The sequence below is a fragment of the Heptranchias perlo genome, unplaced genomic scaffold (genome assembly GCF_035084215.1).
Source record: "Heptranchias perlo isolate sHepPer1 unplaced genomic scaffold, sHepPer1.hap1 HAP1_SCAFFOLD_214, whole genome shotgun sequence".
NCBI classification, from domain to species: Eukaryota; Metazoa; Chordata; class Chondrichthyes; order Hexanchiformes; family Hexanchidae; genus Heptranchias; species Heptranchias perlo.
Window position 1 is genome coordinate 333,062 of NW_027139228.1, and position 19,357 is coordinate 352,418.

General features: G+C 46.1%; 1 non-coding gene across 1 annotated transcript; it reads right to left on the reverse strand.

Moving 5' to 3' along the window:
• Positions 1–2,394: 2,394 nt before the first annotated feature.
• On the reverse strand, positions 2,395–2,466 carry trnag-ucc (transfer RNA glycine (anticodon UCC)). Its single transcript has one exon. It is a non-coding gene; the product is annotated as a tRNA-Gly (tRNA).
• Between the last annotated feature and the right edge of the window lie 16,891 nt (positions 2,467–19,357).

The window sequence follows — 19,357 nt, forward strand, 5'->3', positions numbered from 1 at the left end:
GGTGCACTGCAGGATCCGTGGCTGCAGTCTGGGATCAGTCTGGGGTGACTGCGTGCACTTTCCGATCCCTGGGTGCAGTCTGGGATCAGTCTGGGGTGACTGTGTGCACTGTAGATTTCCTGGCTGCAGTCTGGGATCATTCTGCGATGACTTGGTGCCCTCAGGCTTACCTTGGTGCAGTCTGTGATCAGTCTGGGGTTACTGCGTGCACCCTGGTATCCCTGGGTGCTGCCTGGGTTCAGTCTGGGGTGGCAGCCTGCACTGTAGGATTCATGGGTGCAGTCTGGGATCAGTCTGTGGTTACTGAGTGCACTGTCGGATCCCTGGGTGCAGTCTGGGATCAGTCTGGGGAGACTGCGTGCACTGTACGATTCCTGGGTACAGTTTGGGTTCAGTCAGGAGTGACTGTGTGAACTGTAGAATTCCAGGTTGCTGTCTGGGATCAGTCTGGCGTGACTGGGTGCACTCTGGAATCCCTGGGTGCAGTCTTGGATCAGTCTGGGGTGACTGGGTGCATTTTAGGATCCCTGTGTGCAGTCTGTGATCAGTCTGGGTAGACTGCGTGCACTCTGGGATCCCTGGGTGCAGTCTGGGATCAGTCTGGGTTGACTGCGTGCACTGTATTATTCCTGGGTGCAGTCTGGGATCAGTCTTGGGTGACTGCGTGCACTGTATTATTCCTGGGTGCAGTCTGGGATCAGTCTGGGGTGACTGCGTGCACTGTAGGTTTCCTGGGTGCAGACTGGGATCAGTCTGGGGTCACCGCGTGCACTGTAGATTTTCTGGCTGCTGTCTGGGATCAGTCTGGAATGACTTGGTGCACTCTGGGATCCCTGGGTGCAGTCTGGGATCAGTCTGGGGTGATTGTGTGCACTCTGGGATCCCTGGGTGCAGTCTGGGTTCAGTCTGGGGTGGCTGCCTGCACTGTAGGATTCATGGGTGCAGTCTGGGATCAGTCTGTGGTGACTGCGTGCACTGTGGGATCCCTGGGTGCAGTCTGGGATCAGTCTGGGATGACTGCGTGCACTGTCCGATCCCTGGGTGCAGTCTGGGATCAGTCTGTGGTTACTGAGTGCACTGTCGGATCCCTGGGTGCAGTCTGGGATCAGTCTGGGGAGACTGCGTGCATTGTACGATCCCTGGGTGCAGTCTGGGTTCAGTCAGGAGTGACTGTGTGAACTGTTGAATTCCAGGGTGCTGTCTGGGATCAGTCTGGCCTGACTGGGTGCACTCTGGAATCCCTGGGTGCAGTCTTGGATCAGTCTGGGGTGACTGGGTGCATTTTAGGATCCCTGTGTGCAGTCTGTGATCAGTATGGGTAGACTGCGTGCACTCTGGGATCCCTGGGTGCAGTCTGGGATCAGTCTGGGTTGACTGCGTGCACTGTATTATTCCTGGGTGCAGTCTGGGATCAGTCTTGGGTGACTGCGTGCACTGTAGGATCCATGTTCCTAGCTTCTTGCTATTTAGAAAATACACTGATCTATCGTTTTATGGTCCAAAGGGATGACCTCGCACTTCCCCACGTTGAATTCCACCTGCCACAGTTTCACCCATTCACTTAACCTATCAATATCCCTTTGCAACTTCCTGCTCCCATCTCCAATGTTTACTGTGCTACCGAAATTACTGTCGCCAGCACACTTGGAAATAAAGTTCTCCACATAAGAACATAAGAAATAGATGCAGAATAGGTCATATGGCCCATCGAGCCTGGTCGGCCATTCAAGAAGATCATGGCTGATCTTCGATCTCAGCTCCACTTTCCCGTCCGATCCCCATATCCCTTGATTCCCCGAGAGTCCAAAAATCTATCGATCACAGCTTTGAATATAACTCAACAACTTTGCATCCACATCCCTCTGGGGTGTAGAGAATTCCAAAGATTCACAATCCTTCGAGTGAAGAAATGTTTCCTCATGTCGGTCCTAAATGGCCGACCCCTTATCTTGAGACTATGAGCTCTAGTTCTTCACTCTCCAGCCAGGGGAATCAGACTCTCAGCATCTACCCTTTCAAGCCGTCTAAGAATTTTATACATTTCAATGCGATCACCTCTCATTCTTCTAAACTCCACCGAATATTGGCCAATTTTACACAATATCTCCTCATACTACAATTGCAGCAAGACCTCCTTACTCTTATATTCCAACACCCTTACAATAAAGGCTAACATATCATTTCCCTTCCTCACTCTCATTAGACCCTTGACAACTCAGCATTTCCAGCATGTTTTTCCTCTTTTCCTTCTTTGGGAAAATAAATGAAGGTTGATAACATTTTACTATAATTACACCCGATTATGTTTTGGAAACAATATCCAACTGAACTGCATCAAATTCGATTGCAAACTGAAGAGGTTCTGATGGAAATAAACTAATAAGAACACTGAATTGCGATGACCGGGAATCGAACCCGGGTCAACTGCTTGGAAGGCAGCTATGCTCACCACTATACCACCATCGCTGAAAATAACCAACAATAAAATAGTTCCCAAACATCAGACCCTGACCAGACACTGCAGGCTGTTGGATTTTGTTCTTCATTTTCACTGGTTTCTGACGGATCCTTTCTCGCTCTGTTGCAGTTCCTGTTTCCGCCCAGTAGATTTCACCAACCCCCAATCAATGGAAATTCCACACCAGCCAGTCATTCTTCACCTGATATCGGACTGAAGAGACAGTCGATACCTGCAATACTTGACCAGCTGGAAATACATTTTACCACAGCTCACATCAGCCTTTGAGTAAAGTTAAATAATTGCATTAAATCATTACAGAGACCTGACTACCAACTGGGCAGGAATGGCAGCTTAATATTCAAGTCTATAAGATCTTTAGAAAGGACAGGGAAATAGGGAAAGGAGGAGGAGCAGCAATATTACTAAAGGTCAATATTACAGCAGTTCAAAGATAGAATATCAGTGAGGGTGAGCGGGCAGTGTGAACACTCTGAGAGAGACCCATCACAAGTGTCCCCACTGTACTCCTCCAGAATGTATGAGAAGGGCGAGTGCGGGAGGATTTCTTCATTCTTTGTGAAAGTGTTTGTGAGATTGTGGAAATGTCTGGAAGAGGAAAAACCGGCGGTAAAACTCTGTCCAAGGCCAAGTCTCGCTCATCCCGGGCCGGACTGCAGTTCCTTGTTACCCGTGTTCACAGGCTCCTGCGAAAGGGGAACAATGCTGAACATGTGGGTGCCGGAGCCCCGGTCTATCTGGCTGCTGTGCATCGAGTATCTGACGGCTGAAATGCTCGAGCTGCCCGGCAACGCGGCCCGGGACAAACAAGAAGACCCGCATCATCCCCAGACACCTGCAGCTGGCCATCCGCAACGACGAGGAGCTCAACAAGCTGCTGGGACGGGTGACCATCGCTCAGGGTGTTGTCTGATATCCAGGCCTTGCTGCTGCCAAAGAAAACCAGCATTGTGAGCTCCAAGAGCAAGTAAACCGGCCAAGGCTTAATCTGATAACCCAAAGGACAGGACCAACCTGATTGAAATCTTTGAAGAAGGAACAGAAAGTGTAGACAAGTTTAACGCAGTAGAGGTGATATATTTGGATTTTCCGAAGGTCTTCGAAATGTACCATATTGTAGACTCATGGCTAAGTTCAGAGCACGTGGAGTCAGGATCAGCTGGCAGAATGGATAGTAAGTTGGCTGCAAAACTGAAAGCCGAGAATAGAGGTTAAGCGTCACTACTCAGACTGGCAAAAGGTGGGAAGTGGAGTTCCAGTTGCTGGGACCACTGTTCTTCACAATTTACATTAACGATTTGGATTCGGGAATCGGAAGTACAATTCCAAAATTTGTGGACGACAACAAATTGGGGGATTTAGTTAATACAAAGGAAAAATGCATCAAAATGCAAGAGGGCATTAATAAACTTGCAGAATGAAGAATCAAGAGGTCACACACTGCTTGGATAATAAGAGTCTAAACGGGATAGAGGAGCAAAGGGATCTAGTGGTACAGATACACAAATTACTAAAAGCAGCGACCCAGGTTAATCAGGTCATAAAAAGATAAATCAAACACTAGGATTCATTTCTAGAGGGATAAAGTTGAAAAGCAAAGAAGTTATGTTAAACTTGTATAGAACCTTGTTTAGACCAGACTTGGAATACTGCGAACAGGTCTCGTCTCCATATTGTAGACATAGGGGCATTGGAGAAGGTGCAAACAAGATTCACAAGGATGATACCAGAAATGAGAGGATATTCTTATCAGGAAAGACTGAACAGACTGGGTCTCGTTTCACCAGAAAAGAGAAGGCTGAGGGTTGATCTGATCGAGGTTTTTAAGATAATGATAGGATTTGTTAGGATAGATGGAGAGAAAATGTTTCCACTTGTGGGGAGTCCAAAACTTCAGGTAATAAATATAAAATAGTCGCTAATAAATCAAATAGGGAATTCATGAGAAATTGCTTTACCCAGAGAGTGGTTAGAATGTGGAACTTGTAACTACGAGGAGTAGCTGAGGCAAATAACACAGGGGCATTTCAGGGGAAGATAGATCAACACATGAGGGAGAAAGGTATAGAAGGATATGCCGATAGGGTTAGATGAAGTAAGGAAGGAGGAGGCTCATGAGCAGCATAAACGCCGGCATAGACTAGTTGGGCCGAATGGCCTGTTTCTGTGCTGTAGTTTCAATGCAGCTCGATGTAAAGGCTCTTTTCAGAGCCACCCTCTGTATCTGTGAAAGGACTGGTTACTGTCTGAAGGGAGACGCTGATATCATGCTACCAGTGTGGCTTTGAGCTTCTTTTGTCTCGTTGTGGACGAGATGAGGTATTAATGGGACTGGAGTCGGGGCAGTGACCACAGTCCGGTACTTTAAACGGTGACTTATAGACCCCAGCCCACACATCACCAGATTTCTTGTATTTATTTAAACTACTTGCCATGCAGGGCTCGTAAAGAATCACCAGAACTGCTCGACTAACCTTTCTACATCTGTGGAATTCAGCGCTTCGCTCCGTTTCTGTTCTATTTTGTTGGATTATTCACATAACGCATCAAACTCACTGGGGAATCACTGAAATGTAACTCTGTACAGAAACAAATAACAGTGAATTGCCTGGTGCCCAGGAGATCAGGAACATTACTCGCCTTTCGTCTTGTTAACGAGTAAACCGTGTTTCGAGTCCACCGACCCGCTTTGGTTCCATATGGGGGATTAAACAGAGAAATCGGGATGGGAGGAGTCAGTCAGAGTGACAGAGCGGAGAGCGGCCTCTGATCTTCCAGCTCCACCTCCAGTTCTCTCCATCCGACAGTTTCAAACCGTTTATCGATAATAGAACCGAACCTCAGCGCTCCGCACAAACCCTGACAGACCCGGGCTTCATATTCAAGGATTCCCAAAAACCAGAAGCTTTCAAATAAGCCCCGTTACAATGAGAAATCGTTAATATTCCTGCCAAAATACAGTCCATTCAATAACAAGTCAACTCGGCTCCTCCATTTCAGTCTGTTTCCCTGTTCTATCTCCCCACACATCCCCTCCCAGACGGGTTCAGCGTTTTACAAACACCTTATTCCAGCTTATTTGGAGAATCTCATGTGTTGGGGTTTGAGTGATGACGCAGAGTTTCTCCGCCAGTGTTACCGTCTCACAGAGACTCTCGCCCTGAATCTGTGAAAAGATTATGACCATGAACTGGGACTGGAGCTGAACACAATACCAGTTACAGTGAGGCCCGGCCCGGACATCTCATTCTCTCTATTTTATATCAGACAGTATCCCACTTTCATGTCCAGCAATAGAGAGAGAGAGAGAGAGAGACAGTATCAATCTAACACTCCCTATCTGTGTCCAAATCACGCTCAATAGCAGTATCCACCTTCATATACAGCACCAGAGAGAGAGAGAGGGAGGCAGACACGGTGAGAGAGACAGAGAGAGCGGTGAGACACAGTGACTGACAGACGTTAACAGTATTAGATCCAGACTGACCGGTAAAGTGCGGTTTTATCCAGAAAGATCGCGTTGGAGAGACAGAAGATGCAATCACATCTCTCACTGATATTGTACAAGGGACAGACACACTATTAATCCCACACTCAGGGACAATACAGAGAGGGACAGAAACAATGGGTCACATTTAACCCTCTAATGCCTGTTGTACTATCTGCAGTTTTACAGCTCAGGGCTGTTCGATATTACTCTCAGTGACCTACAGTTTCACTCCGGTTAAATTAATCTGCGACTGTTGCTGCCTGATATTAACCCTACACGGTCCCAGCAAATACACCGACTCCCACTTTCCTCCCATGTTTCTCCAGGATTGTTTTGAGAGATCCTCTCTCAGTCACACATTATAGGGGCCATTAATGAAGAGAATCCATTGGCTGATTTCACAGCCGCTCACTTTATCTCTGAAAGGCTCTTCACCATCAAAAGACCCTGAGAGAAACAGCAGGGGTGGAAACATCTCGTTTAATAGTTGGAGATTTTAAAGTCAGTCTGGATTCCAGCGTTAGGCACTGGTGGAATCCCATTCTGGTGCCTGTTCCTGCACTGCCTGTGGACCCCATTCCCTCTGACCTCTCCCCCAGCCCCACTTCCTTTGATCAGACTCGGAAAAATTCCAATTGGGGAAAGTTTCCATCGATTTTTGGATTGGGAATTGTGGGCGCCATTCCCTCAGTGAGCGGAAGAAGATGGTTTAAAACAGCCGGGAATGGAGAGATCACGGCCCCCGGGGGAAGGGAGCAAAGAGCAGCCTCGTTACAGCAGATCATCGCTTCGGGACCGTGTCCACAGATGGGCTCAGAGATCGGCATTGAGTCCGGGGGAAGTTCAGGGCGAGTCCGGGGGCTGTTTGTAAGAGGCGGAGTGGATCAGGAACTGGTCACGGAACATGGAGTGAGAGGGGGGAAGGGAGAGGTCATTCTAGGGCTGTGTGTGCACAGGGTGTGTCCAGGGGAAGGGAGAGAGAATGGGAAGAACCTGCTATTAAAATCATTGCTGCTTTCTCTCCCCAAACCAGGAGTGAATGGTCCTGGTTTAGTTCCAGCCTCACCCTGTTTATTGTTATTGGACAGTGAACAGTGGAAACAGAGCCGGACAGTAAGGATGTGGGGAGTTATACAAAGAGCATCTATTGCAGGCATCAGGTGAGAAGTGTGAAGGACACATTTTAAACAGCGGCTGTTTGGTTTCGGTTGAACGGTTAGTCCCATGGGAGAGGAGATTTGAAACCTGACCTGTACAACGGTCCCTGCCCCATCGGGTAGTCCCATTCATGGATCAGTGCAGGGGTTGGGCCGTGTCTGGATGTCATTAAATTGTTGTAAAACAGCCCAACACACCTGGTATGCAGAAGCTGAGTGCTGCAGTACTGCAGTGGAGTCAGACACTGACACTGTTTGTATCACTGGATTTCATTTGTGGATATTCAAAATGATCATTAACAGAGATATTAAACTGATCACTTCTGTATTTTCTCCCTCACATGTTCCTGAGTAATAAGAGATAACTTTCTTTCTACAGGCAAACCCTTGAACGATCCAGAATAAATGTGATGCTTCCTCCACCCGAGGCAGAAGGAACAGTACAGCCAGCTCCTTCTCACACACAGTAGGTATATTATCACTCACAGAGCACAGAGACACAGACAGGTCATCAGTTCCACAGTCTCAGACAGCAGAAGTAGTCAGTCCCACACTGATCACAATTTGCAGAGACATATTTTCAATCCAACAGTCAAGCAGAGCAGGTGAGGCAGACACTGTTCCATTTCCCCCGAACTCAGTCCCGCTGACAGGTAGATAAAAAAATCCCAGTCCAAAATCACACTCTCAGAGTGAAAGGCACTGTGTCAATCTCACAATAGGGCAACATTAGCTACGAATTAAATACCAGATAGAAATCACACATGGTACCCGATTCAAAGGTACAGAATGAATCCCAATAATGTACCCCGAGATTCAAATTGAATACTGGCCTAGAACTCTCACACACATGACTTTAATACATGAAATATCCATTCGAAAAGTGTATCATATGACACAAATTGCATAAAAGTCCAAAACTCAGGTGGAGTATCAGATTGAGAAATATTGAAAGCTAGTAAACCTGACAAACAAATTAGATATCTGTTCAGAATGTACTCGGAGAATGAGATTTAAAGATAGAGTATCAATTCTATTAGTGCAGACTGAGATACACATTACATACCAGTCCAAAGATCTCATACACAAAAAGCAGGACAAATCCAATCCGGCCAATTACCGCCCTATCAGTCTACTCTCAATCATCAGCAAAGTGATGGAAGGTTTCCTCGACAGTGCTATCAAGTGGCATTTACTCACCAATAACCTGCTCACCGATGCGCAGTTTGGGTTCGGCTCCAGACCTCATTACAGCCTTGGTCCAAACATGGACAAAAGAGCTGAATTCCAGAGGTGAGGTGAGAGTGACTGCCCTTGACATCAAGGCAGCATTTGACCGAATGTGGCACGAAGGAGCCCGAGTAAAATTGAAGTCAATGCGAGTCAGGGGGAAAACTCTCCAGTGGCTGGAGTCATACCTAGCACAAAGGAAGATGGTAGTGGATGTTGGAGGCCAATCATCTCAGCACCAGGACATTGCTGCAGGAGTTCCTCAGGGCAGTGTCCCAGGCCCAACCATCTTCAGCTGCTTCATCAATGACCTTCCCTCCATCATAAGGTCAGAAATAGGGATGTTCGCTCAAGATTGCACAGTGTTCAGTTCCCGTAGCAACCCCTCAAATAATGAAGCAGTCCGAGCCCGCATGCAGCAAGACCTGGACAACATCCAGGCTTGGGCTCATAAGTGGCAAGTAACATACACGCCAGATAAGTGCCAGGCAATGACCATCTCCAACAAGAGAGAGTCTAACCACCTCCCCTTGACATTCAACGGCATTACCATCGCCGAATCCCCCACCATCAACATCCTGGGGGTCACCATTGACCAGAAACTTAACTGGACCAGCCATATAAATACTACGGCGACGAGAGCAGGTCAGAGGCTGGGTATTCTGCGTCGAGTGACTCACCTCCTGACTCCCCAAAGCCTTTCCACCATCTGCAAGGCACAAGTCAGGATTGTGATGGAATACTCTCCACTTGCTTGAATGAGTGCAGCTCCAAAACACTCAAGAAGCTCGACACCATCCAAGATAAAGCAGCCCGCTTGATTGGCACCCCATCCACCACCCTAAACATTCACTCCCTTCACCATCGGCGCACTGTGGCTGCAGTGTGTACCATCCACAGGATGCACTGCAGCAACTCGCCAAGGCTTCTTCAACATCACCTCTAAACCCACGACCTCTACCACCTAGAAGGACAAGAGCAGCAGGTACATGGGAACAACACCACCTGCACGTTCCCCTCCAAGTCACACATCATCCCGACCTGGAAATATATCGCCGTTCCTTCATCGTCGCTGGGTCAAAATCCTGGAACTCCCTTCCTAACAGCACTGTGAGAGAACCGTCACCACACGGACTGCAGCGGTTCAAGAAGCCAGTTCAGCACTAACTTCTAAAGGGCAATTAGGGATGAGCTATGAATGCTGGCCTTGCCAACGACACCCACATCCAATGAACGAATAAAAAAAACAGTTATTAAACATAACAACGAGATCTGCACCTGTGTTTTATCTGTGCAATTTCTGATCTCCATTCAGACCTGTATCTGTGTTTCACTTTATATTTCCTGTCCTCTGTACAGTGTGTTTATTTCCCAGTGAGGAGTGGTACTCTGTAATAAATGTCCCAGTGCTGTGTTGACACAAAATGGTGGCCCTGAATAAACACAATATTGAGACATACACCTGTAAAAAAATCAGTGCCTTCACATTTAAACAAAATGCCTCTCTCAGTGTGTCTCTCCTTCTCTGTACTTTACGGCCCATGTATGGAACAGTGACAGCTCCTGGACATGTACAGCACACGGTGGGTAACAGGGAACCATTCACTCCCGCCCTGAACTGAAAACAAAATATCTGCCAGCAAGGCTTACTGAGGGGCAAGGCGGCCATCCTCCTGTGGGGCAAGCTGGCTATCTTGCCGAGGGGCAAGGCGGCCATCTTACTGAGGGGCAAGGCGGCCATCTTACTGAGGGGCAAGGCGGCCATTATACTGTGGGGCAAGGCGGCCATCTTACTGAGGGGCAAGGCGGCCATCTTACTGAGGGGCAAGGCGGCCATCATACTGTGGGGCAAGCTGGCTCTCCTGCTGAGGGGCGAAGGCCATAAAAATGCAAACATTTCTCAAAGAAGAGAATTGAAAAGCAGAGATATTATGTTGAACTTGTGCAGGACCTTGGTTAGACCAGACTATGAAAACTGTAATTAAATCAGATAATGCTGGACACACACAACAAGTCAGGCAGCATCTGTGGAGAGAGAAACAGTGTTAACATTTCAGATCTGTGAACCGTTCTGGTCTCCATATTATAAAAACGATACACGGTCACTGGAGAAGGTGCAAAAAATGATTCACTAGAATGATACCAGAACTGAGAGGTTATAAATATCAGGAAAGACTGAACAGGCTGGGTATTTTTATTCTAGAGAAGAGAAGGCTGAGGAGTGCCCTAATAGAGGTCTTTACAATTAGGAAGGGGTTTGATATGTTAGAGGGAGGGAAGATGTTTCCACATTTGGGTAGTTCAAAACTTGGGGTCATAAATATAAAATAGTCACTATTAAACCCAATAAGGAATTCAGGAGAAACTTTTTAACCATGAGAGTGGATGGAATTTTGGAACTTGCTCCAACCTGGAGTAGTTGAGGCGAATAGTAGAGATGTATTTAAGGGGAAGCTGGATAAGTACACGAGGGAGAGAGGAACAGAAGGATATTCTGAAAGAGTTAGATGAAGTCAGGAGGAGGCTCGTGTGGAGCATATACACCGGAATGGAACAGTTGGGCCGAATGGCCTGTTTTTGTTTAAGATTTAAGTCTCGTCTTTTCTATTCCCATGGAAATAATCCTGTTTTTTCAAGTCTTTCCAAAAAAGTTTCCCTTCCCTGGCCACATTCGAGTGAATCGACATTGTGCTCTCCCTATGGCTTTAATGTTGTTTCTATAATGGGACACCGAAACTGCTCTGGAACTATGTGGTTTAACCGAATAGAATAACTAATAAATCTTCATCATAATCATCAGTCCCAGGGAGCAGTAAATCGAGTTATAATCAAAGAGTAAAAAGACAAATAACTAATAAATCTTCATCCTAGTCAGTGTTGCTTGTCTCCTATTAGATCAAGGATCCCCTAAAGGTTCCCTCACGGTTGTACAAACCGATTTCAAGGCGATGCCTGAACATAAACCAAGTTATGTTGTTCGAACAAAACGGTGTCCACGAGCAGTTTCCAATGTTTATTTATGTGAGCAAGTCTGTCTCTGATATAAATCTCTTTCTGGTACAAGAATATGATCCCAGAAACTACTTTTCCTCATACAGTAGACAACTAATGAACACATTCCAATGAAAGTTAACAACAACTTGCATTCCCAGACTGCCTTGAATGGAATAAACATTCCCAAGCGGATTCACGGAGAAGTAAAAGGAATAAGAAGGTGTCAGTAGGACTGGCGAAAACCTTGGTCAAAGAGTGGGTTTAAGGAGGGTGTAAAATGAGCAGAAGTAAATGGAGAATCGGAGGGGATATGATTGGTTTTCAAGAGTAGAATTTCGACGACTCCTGACCAAGGAAGGAAATAGTAGGAAGGACGGCAAAAGCTTGAAGCAAGAGATGGCTTCTTGGAAGGTCTGAAAAAGAAAAGAACTTGCTTTTCTCCAGCGCCGTTCGTGACCTCGGGACGTCCCTAATCAGTCAATGAAGTACATTGTGAAGAGTAGTCGCTGTGTTAATGGAGGAAACGTGGCAGCCAATTTGCACGTATCAAGCTCCCACACACTGCAATGAGATAAATGTCCAGAAAGTCGGTTTTATAAACATTGGTTGAAGGGTAAATATTGGCCAGGACACTGGAAGGAACTCCCCTGCTCATTTTCGAATATTGATGTGGGATCTTTTACATCCACCTGAGAGGGCAGATGAGCCCTCGGCTTAAAGTATCCTACCGTCGACACCATCGACAGGACAGCGCTCCCAGAGTACTGCCCATCCGACAGTACCGCGCTCTTTTAGCACTGACCATCCAGCAGTGCGCCAGTCCCTCGGTGCCGACCCTCCGACAGTGCAGCACTCCCTCACTGCTGACCCTCAGACAGTACTGTGCTGCCTCAATATTGACCCTCCAACAATACAGCACTCCCTCAGTACTGACCCTCCGAGAGTACTGTGCTCCCTCAGTACTGACCCTCCGAGAGTAATGTGCTCCCTCAGTACTGACCCTCCGAGAGTAATGTGCTCCCTCAATACTGACCCTCCGAGAGTAATGTGCTCCCTCAGTAGTGACCCTCCGATAGTCGAGTGCTCCCTCAGGACTGCACTGCAGTGTCAGCCGGGATTATATGTTCAAGTCTCTGGAATTAGACTTCAATGCACAGACTTCTATCTCACAGGGGAGACTGCGACCACTGAGCCACGTCTGACACGTGAAAGGAGGAATGGAGATGGAGGGGCTGAGGGTGGGCATTCAGGAGCGTGGATATGGCTGAAGGCACGACTGTCAGAAGTGGGACAAATGGACTGCAGATGCACAAGCGGCCAGAGGTGGAGGAGCAGAATGTTTGGGAGGGGCTGTCGGAACTGGTAGTTTATAGAGATAGGGAGGGGTGAGACCCTGATGGATTCAAGTGTGAGAAAGAATAAAAATAAACTAAAGGCTGAGGAGATTGGAATCCAAAGCAAGTCAGTAAGGGCTTGAGTGGTTGGTGAGTGACTCACCAATCAAAAAAACCAGGGGTGAGGATGGAATCCCTGGCAAAGTTCATGACTTCCCAATTTTTAACTGGAGGAACTGGCGGCTCATCTAAAACAGAATGTGGACCTGACAACACAAAGATATTGGAAGGGTCAAGAGAGGCGGTGGTTTCGTCAGCGTCCATCTGAAAGCTGGTCCGTGTCTGTGGACTGTGTCACCAAAGGGCAGCATGTAGATGAGGAAGAGGAGGGAGCCAAGGATTGAACCTTTAGAAACATCAGAGACAACGGTGATAGGGTGGGAAGAGAAGCTTCTCCTGGCTATGATCAGATAGGTGAGTGGAACCAAGTGAGGGGAGTCCCAGCAAAAGAGGCCAGTGTCCGATGAATGAGATGGTGACGGGTGAGTTGTCTGTAGGTATGGAAATGGGGAGGGGTGGGCTATGGAGGGTTTTAAACCCAAGGATGAGAATTTTAAATTTAAGTGATATGGAACTGGGAGCCAGTGAGGGTCAGTGAGGCCGAGCAGGACCTGGTGCTGGTTGGACACGGACAAGAGTTTTGGACGAGCTCACGTTTATAGAAGGTGGGGATTGGGTGGCCGGTCAGGAGTGCATTGGAGGAATGGAGTCTGGAGGGGACAGAGACATTGATGAGGGTTTCAATGGCAATGGGCTGAGGAAGGAATGGAGGCGGTGAGGGAATTAAGGGGCCTTTGTGATGGAGGTGAAAAGGGGTCATGAGCTGAGCTCGGTTTTACACGGGACCAATTTTACTGGAGCCGTTAACCAATGTAGAATAAACGGGTAAACATCTGCAGTAAAATAGCGGAGAGAGGAATGTCAATGGGACACGTTCAGTCTCCGTCCCCTCATATCACCCACTGTCATTTCTAGGCTGCAATCCTCAACCTGCCCTTTAACTGTCCTCGTGTCAGAGACTCACAATTCATATTTTGACTGGGAAACTGCAGGAACAGAGTGAAACGGGTCTGCTGTGTCCCTGGGTTCAGTGCACACTGCGGAGACATCTGTCTAAATTATAAATGAAACACCAGGAGTGAACATGGTCAATGCAGTTATAAAGAAGCTGCAAATGCAGCCGTTTATTATTGTTGGATCAGTCCTGTATGAGATCAGATTTAAACTTTATTCCTGAGAGAGGTCTGATTAAGTAATAACCTGGACTTTTAGATGTTTGTGTTTTATTCACCACATTATTTACATCGGAGTCAAAGCTGCTGATATAATGTGTTTGTTAAACTGACTGTAACTAATAGCAATGATCAGGAGTATAACCGTGTCAGTGGAGACTTAGCCCCTGTATAAATCAGGGCTTGTTGGAATGGATCAGCTCAGAGTGCCTGCTGGAGCTGTGGTTTCCAGACCAACAGAAGTCAGTGCTTCTCACAGAAATGGAAGATCCAGTAATCTATCAGATACAACGTATTTATTATCCTGTTCTTACAGCCATTGGAGTTCCGGGTAAGCCGTTATCTCATCTGTTAAAGGTGTAAATCGGTGTTAACTCTGCTGCTGTACTTGGCAAATTGTTTTTTGTCCCGACATATTTTACACAGTCACTTGTTCTGTTCTATTGGTTGAATGATGGAATGTGTTAAGTCTCTGCTCTTTCGGTATTGAGGCGCTGCATTATATCTGTCATGAATTTGTCGATCCAACCCTGGCATTGTTACAGGATTATTCCCTGTACTGAATGTATTGGAATCAGGTGTCTGGGCTAAGAGTTGGTATCAGACCATCAGGAGATGATAACAGTTTCTTGTTGTGGAACTAACATGTCCTGGAATATGTTTTCATCAATGTGTTTTCAGTGATTGATAATGAGACAGCTCACGGTCTCAGTGTTACAAGGAGGCAGCGCAATGTCCTCCCTCTCCAATAACATGCTTCAGTTTAACTGAGATTTCAATGTATTTATTGGTGATCACTGTTATGAAATATTATTTCATTATGTGTGTATCTGACGCCGCTTCAGATGTCTGGTTACTGAACTGAGTTTGCTGCTGACTCTTTCACATCTCCTTCTCTGCTTCACTGTGGATGAATTCACTGACTGTCACTGGACTTCACTGTAAAATGAAATGTTTTGATGTTTTGTGGTCTCAATTTGCACTGTCCCTGTTGAAATCAGCAGCCCTTCTATGTACCTGTAGGTTATCAGTATGATGTTGGCGTTTTATAAATTGAACAATCCCGCCATCTATCCCTTTACTTTATAATTACTGGAGAAGGAATCTCAATTATTGTGAGATCTGCCTGGGAGAGGGATTCGATTCTGTTTATTCCATGATTTGTGGATGAAGTGAACAGTGTTGGTGAACAGGTGGAGAATTGGATGATCTGTGGAAATATTAAACTATTCCACAAAGGCTTCACTATTGAACAAACTAACACGGAGAATAGGATCGGTGGAACACGGGGCTGGTGAACAGAATGCAGGCACAGGATGATAGGATTTAATCGGATATGAAAATGGACTTGAGATAGGGAGTAGAGTGAGTGATAGAGAGGGTGACTGAGAGGGAAAGCGAGAGGCTGTGGTGTGAATAATTCATCAGAATGAACTGCTGAAACTTCCAGTACAATTAAACATCGAAAATGTGATTTGAAGGTGTTATTATGAAGTGGTCAGATTGGGTGAGTTTTTATTGTGGGACTCGCTCCTCATGTTTATATCCCTGTCAGGTCCTCAGTCTGTTTTTGTGAATGTTCCTTGTTTTCCAACTTAAAATTAAACATAATGAAAACTTACTTCAAGAACACAATCAGTAATTTCTTGATCGTAATGAATCATTCGGATACTCTGTTTTTAAAGCTCGGCTGAATTCAATAAACAACTGGGTTGATTTAATTAATAAATATCTATTTAATTTCAATTGAAGGTACAAAGTATATTTATTGAACATATTTTACACCCAACACAGGTTCCCTGACATCAATAACCACAGAAATGAACTGTTGAATGTATTAGTTGGATTGTGTTGGTTGGAGCTATATATTTGATTGCCTCTAACACTCTGCTGCAGTCTCTCTCTCTCCGAATCCCAGCCTCTCCTCCCACTGCATTTTATCCTCTGTCTCCTCATCCCTTACTTCAGTTTGTCCACTTTCCCAAACCATCTGCTCCTGACTCCCCTCCAGCTCTTACATATCCTTTTCCTTGCCTCCCTCCCAATCTCACTCACTGGCTCGGTCTCCAACTGCCTTTCCCATTTAGTGCCTGCCCCTGTCGGCTCTCTTAACCCAGAACAACAAAGCAGCTGCACCTCCCCCTGTCCCCTCACCTTCACGGCCTTTCCCCTCTCTTTCCTCGTCCGTCTGGAGCCCAAACCCGGTTTAATCCACTGTATTCCCGGTGTGTAAAACCCCTTCTCCCTTCCCCAAGGCACTGCACCCTCACTCAGCCCTTCCACTAGATCCGGTGCTCACTTTATTCACTTTCTGTATCCATCTCCCAATTCATTATTGATCATTGTGTTTAAAAACATATCTCTGCCCGAAAGCACTGCCCAGGTCAATCAATCACTTTCCACCCTTCGATGCAGCAACAAAGCTGGAAATTTCACCCCAGATCCTCTCAATCTGCTGCTTTGGCTCCAGGTCTGATCAGTAATTTCTCTGCTTCCTTTTCTCTCTCTTCCAGTTAACTTGGTGGCGATTGTGATCCTGTCCCGAGGAAAGTGCGGTCTCTCCAAATGTATCAGTGTCTACCTGGTGGGAATGGCAGTGGCCGATCTCATGGTCGTTATCGCTGATCCGATATTGAGATGGATCAATGAGCTGTATCTCTCATGGTCATTCCTGCACATCACTCCCGTGTGTAGTTTTGTTATATTCTTGTGTTATGTAACCGCGAATATTTCTGTCTGGTTCACAGTCGCTTTCACCTTTGATCGATTTGTGGCCATTTGTTGTGAGAAGCTGAAAACTAAATATTGCACCGAGAAAACGGCGGCTGTGGTTCTGGGAACAGTGAGTGTGCTGGGCTGTTTGGAGAGTGTCCCCTGGTACTTTATATATGAAACTTTATATATAATTGATAATGTTCCCTGGTTTTGTGTGGTTAAACCGAGCTTCCGTACTTCCCCCGCATGGACCGCATTTGACATGTTTCACCTCATTTTAACCCCTTGTGTCCCGTTCTGTCTGATTTTACTGTTCAATGTTCTGACTGTCAGGCGTATTTTAGTGTCCAGTCGAGTCCGCATGGGACTCCGGGGCCGCAGCAATGGAGAGAATCAGAGTGATCCAGAGATGGAGAACCGAAAGAAATCCATCATTTTACTCTTCAGTATATCGGGCAGTTTTATACTGTTGTGGCTGACATGGGTTGTATTTTTCATTTATGTGCGAATTGCAGACATTCGGAATTTTTACTCCTACACTGACCCTGTTTATCTCACACAACAGACAGCAAAGATGCTGCAGCTTCTCAGTTCCTGCACAAACACGTGTATTTATGTCCTGACCCAGACTAAATTCAGAGAGGAGCTGAAGAACGTGGTGAAATACCCACTCAATCTAATTATTAAATTAGTGAAATCATAGAAAGAACAGAAGGGTTTCAAGCACTAGAACTAAATTCCATTTCATTCTCCATCCCCTACACTTCCCAGGGGATGGAAAGTACATTTTATATTAGCAGCACAGAGCCATTAAATGATCTTAAATCTGATTCGAAGATTATATTTTATTGATAATCTGACCTATTGAGGCAGCATTTGCTTTGCAGACAACACGTGAATTGTTGCTCAAAATAGCGGCACCAAAGAGCTCAGCTGGACTTTAATTAACTGACCGCAAGGCAAAATGGGCAAAGCTGGAAATCAAAGTCACTTCTGTGGCCCTGTTCAGAATGTGTGTACTCCACATAAATTGTGAGAGAGAGGGAGAGAGGAAGGGAGAGACGGAGAGAGAGACGGGAGACAGAGAGAGAGAGCGTGAGAGACAGAGAAAGAGGGACAGAGATAGTGTGGAGGGGGAGAGCGGGAGAGAGAGAGAGAGAGTGAAAGAAAGAGAGAAGGAGCTAGAAGGAGGGAGAGAAAGGGAGAGGCAATTAGAGAGGGACAGAGAGAGGGAGAGAGAGAAAGAGTGAAAGAGGGAGAGAGGGTGCTCGAAAGAGGGAAAGAGAGGGATAGGCAATTAGAGAGAGACAGAGAGAGGAAGACAGAGAAAGAGAGACAGAGGGAGAGAGAGACAGAGAATGTGACAGAGAGAGACACAAAGAGAGAGGCAGGGAGAGAGAGACAGAGAGAAAGAGAGAGGGAGGGCAGAGAGAGAGAGACAGAGAGAAAGAGAGAGGGAGAGACAGGGAGGGCAGAGAGAGAGACAGAGAGAGGGAGACGGAGGGAGAGAGAACACAAGGACAAAAGAAATGTACCAATTACAAAAGTGCAGAAACAAAGAGGGGCAGAGACAGAGTTACTCGGAGACGAAGAGAAACAAGGAGTAGGTTATTTAGATTGGAGATAAAAATAAAGAGAGAAAAAAAGCATATATTATAATGAGAGAAAGACAACACAAATATGGATGGAACGAGAGTGAAACACTGACAAATGATTATAAAGTGATCGGAGCGGAGAGGTAATTAGATGGAAGAAAGCAATTCAAAATAACTAGAGACTGAGAGTGAGGCAGAGCAGGAGAGTGTCAGACATAAAAAGACAGTAAGAGAAAGAGAGAAATAGGAACAGAAAGCAAGGAGAATAATAGAAAACAGGAGAGATGGGAGAAATACAAAGATTAAAATGGAGACTGAGAGAGATGGAATGAAATACTGAAACAGATGGAAAGAAGAGATCGAGAAGTCAAATGGAACCGGAGAGAAAGAAGGAGACAGAAGTAGAGCTGGAGAGAGTGAAAAACAAACAGAATAGAACAAAGACAGGTGAAAAGGGAAAAGTAGATCCACAGAGAGAAACAATGAGAGAGGTGATGCCGGGATGCCCCACAATAAAGTCACTCAGCCTTGTGTACCTGACCCTGACCATTACTTACTGCAGGAGTTTCCCAGCTGCTCTGTGCAGTAAAAAATCATCTGATAAACGAAAGGCTGAAATTAAATCAGCTTCAGCATGTCTGAAGGAAAAGGATGATTAAAAGGAGGAAGGACTGTTAAAAGGATTGTTAATGACACATTGTAAAAGATCACACAGCAGAGGATAGATCACCATAGCAACAAGAACGATTCAAGGAGGGCTCGAGGTCGTTTGAACACCTGCCGACTTAACTTGGTTACGTTGTGGACACTGAGAGAAAACAAGTGAAGTATCAATCAATCGTGGGTTATATTTGTCTGAACCAATTGTTGATAACCCGCCGTCCCAGAGGTGTGATTCTTTGTTAAAAAGGTCTTTAAAATCTGGGCAGACGTTGATTGGAGAGAGACACAGATCCACCACGACTGCTCCAACCTCACCTTTCACTTCCTGGCAGCACCACCTCACCTGGAATCTTCCTGACTGCTCGCTAACTCCCAGCTTGATGCCTCGATGCTGGTTTACAGATTGCC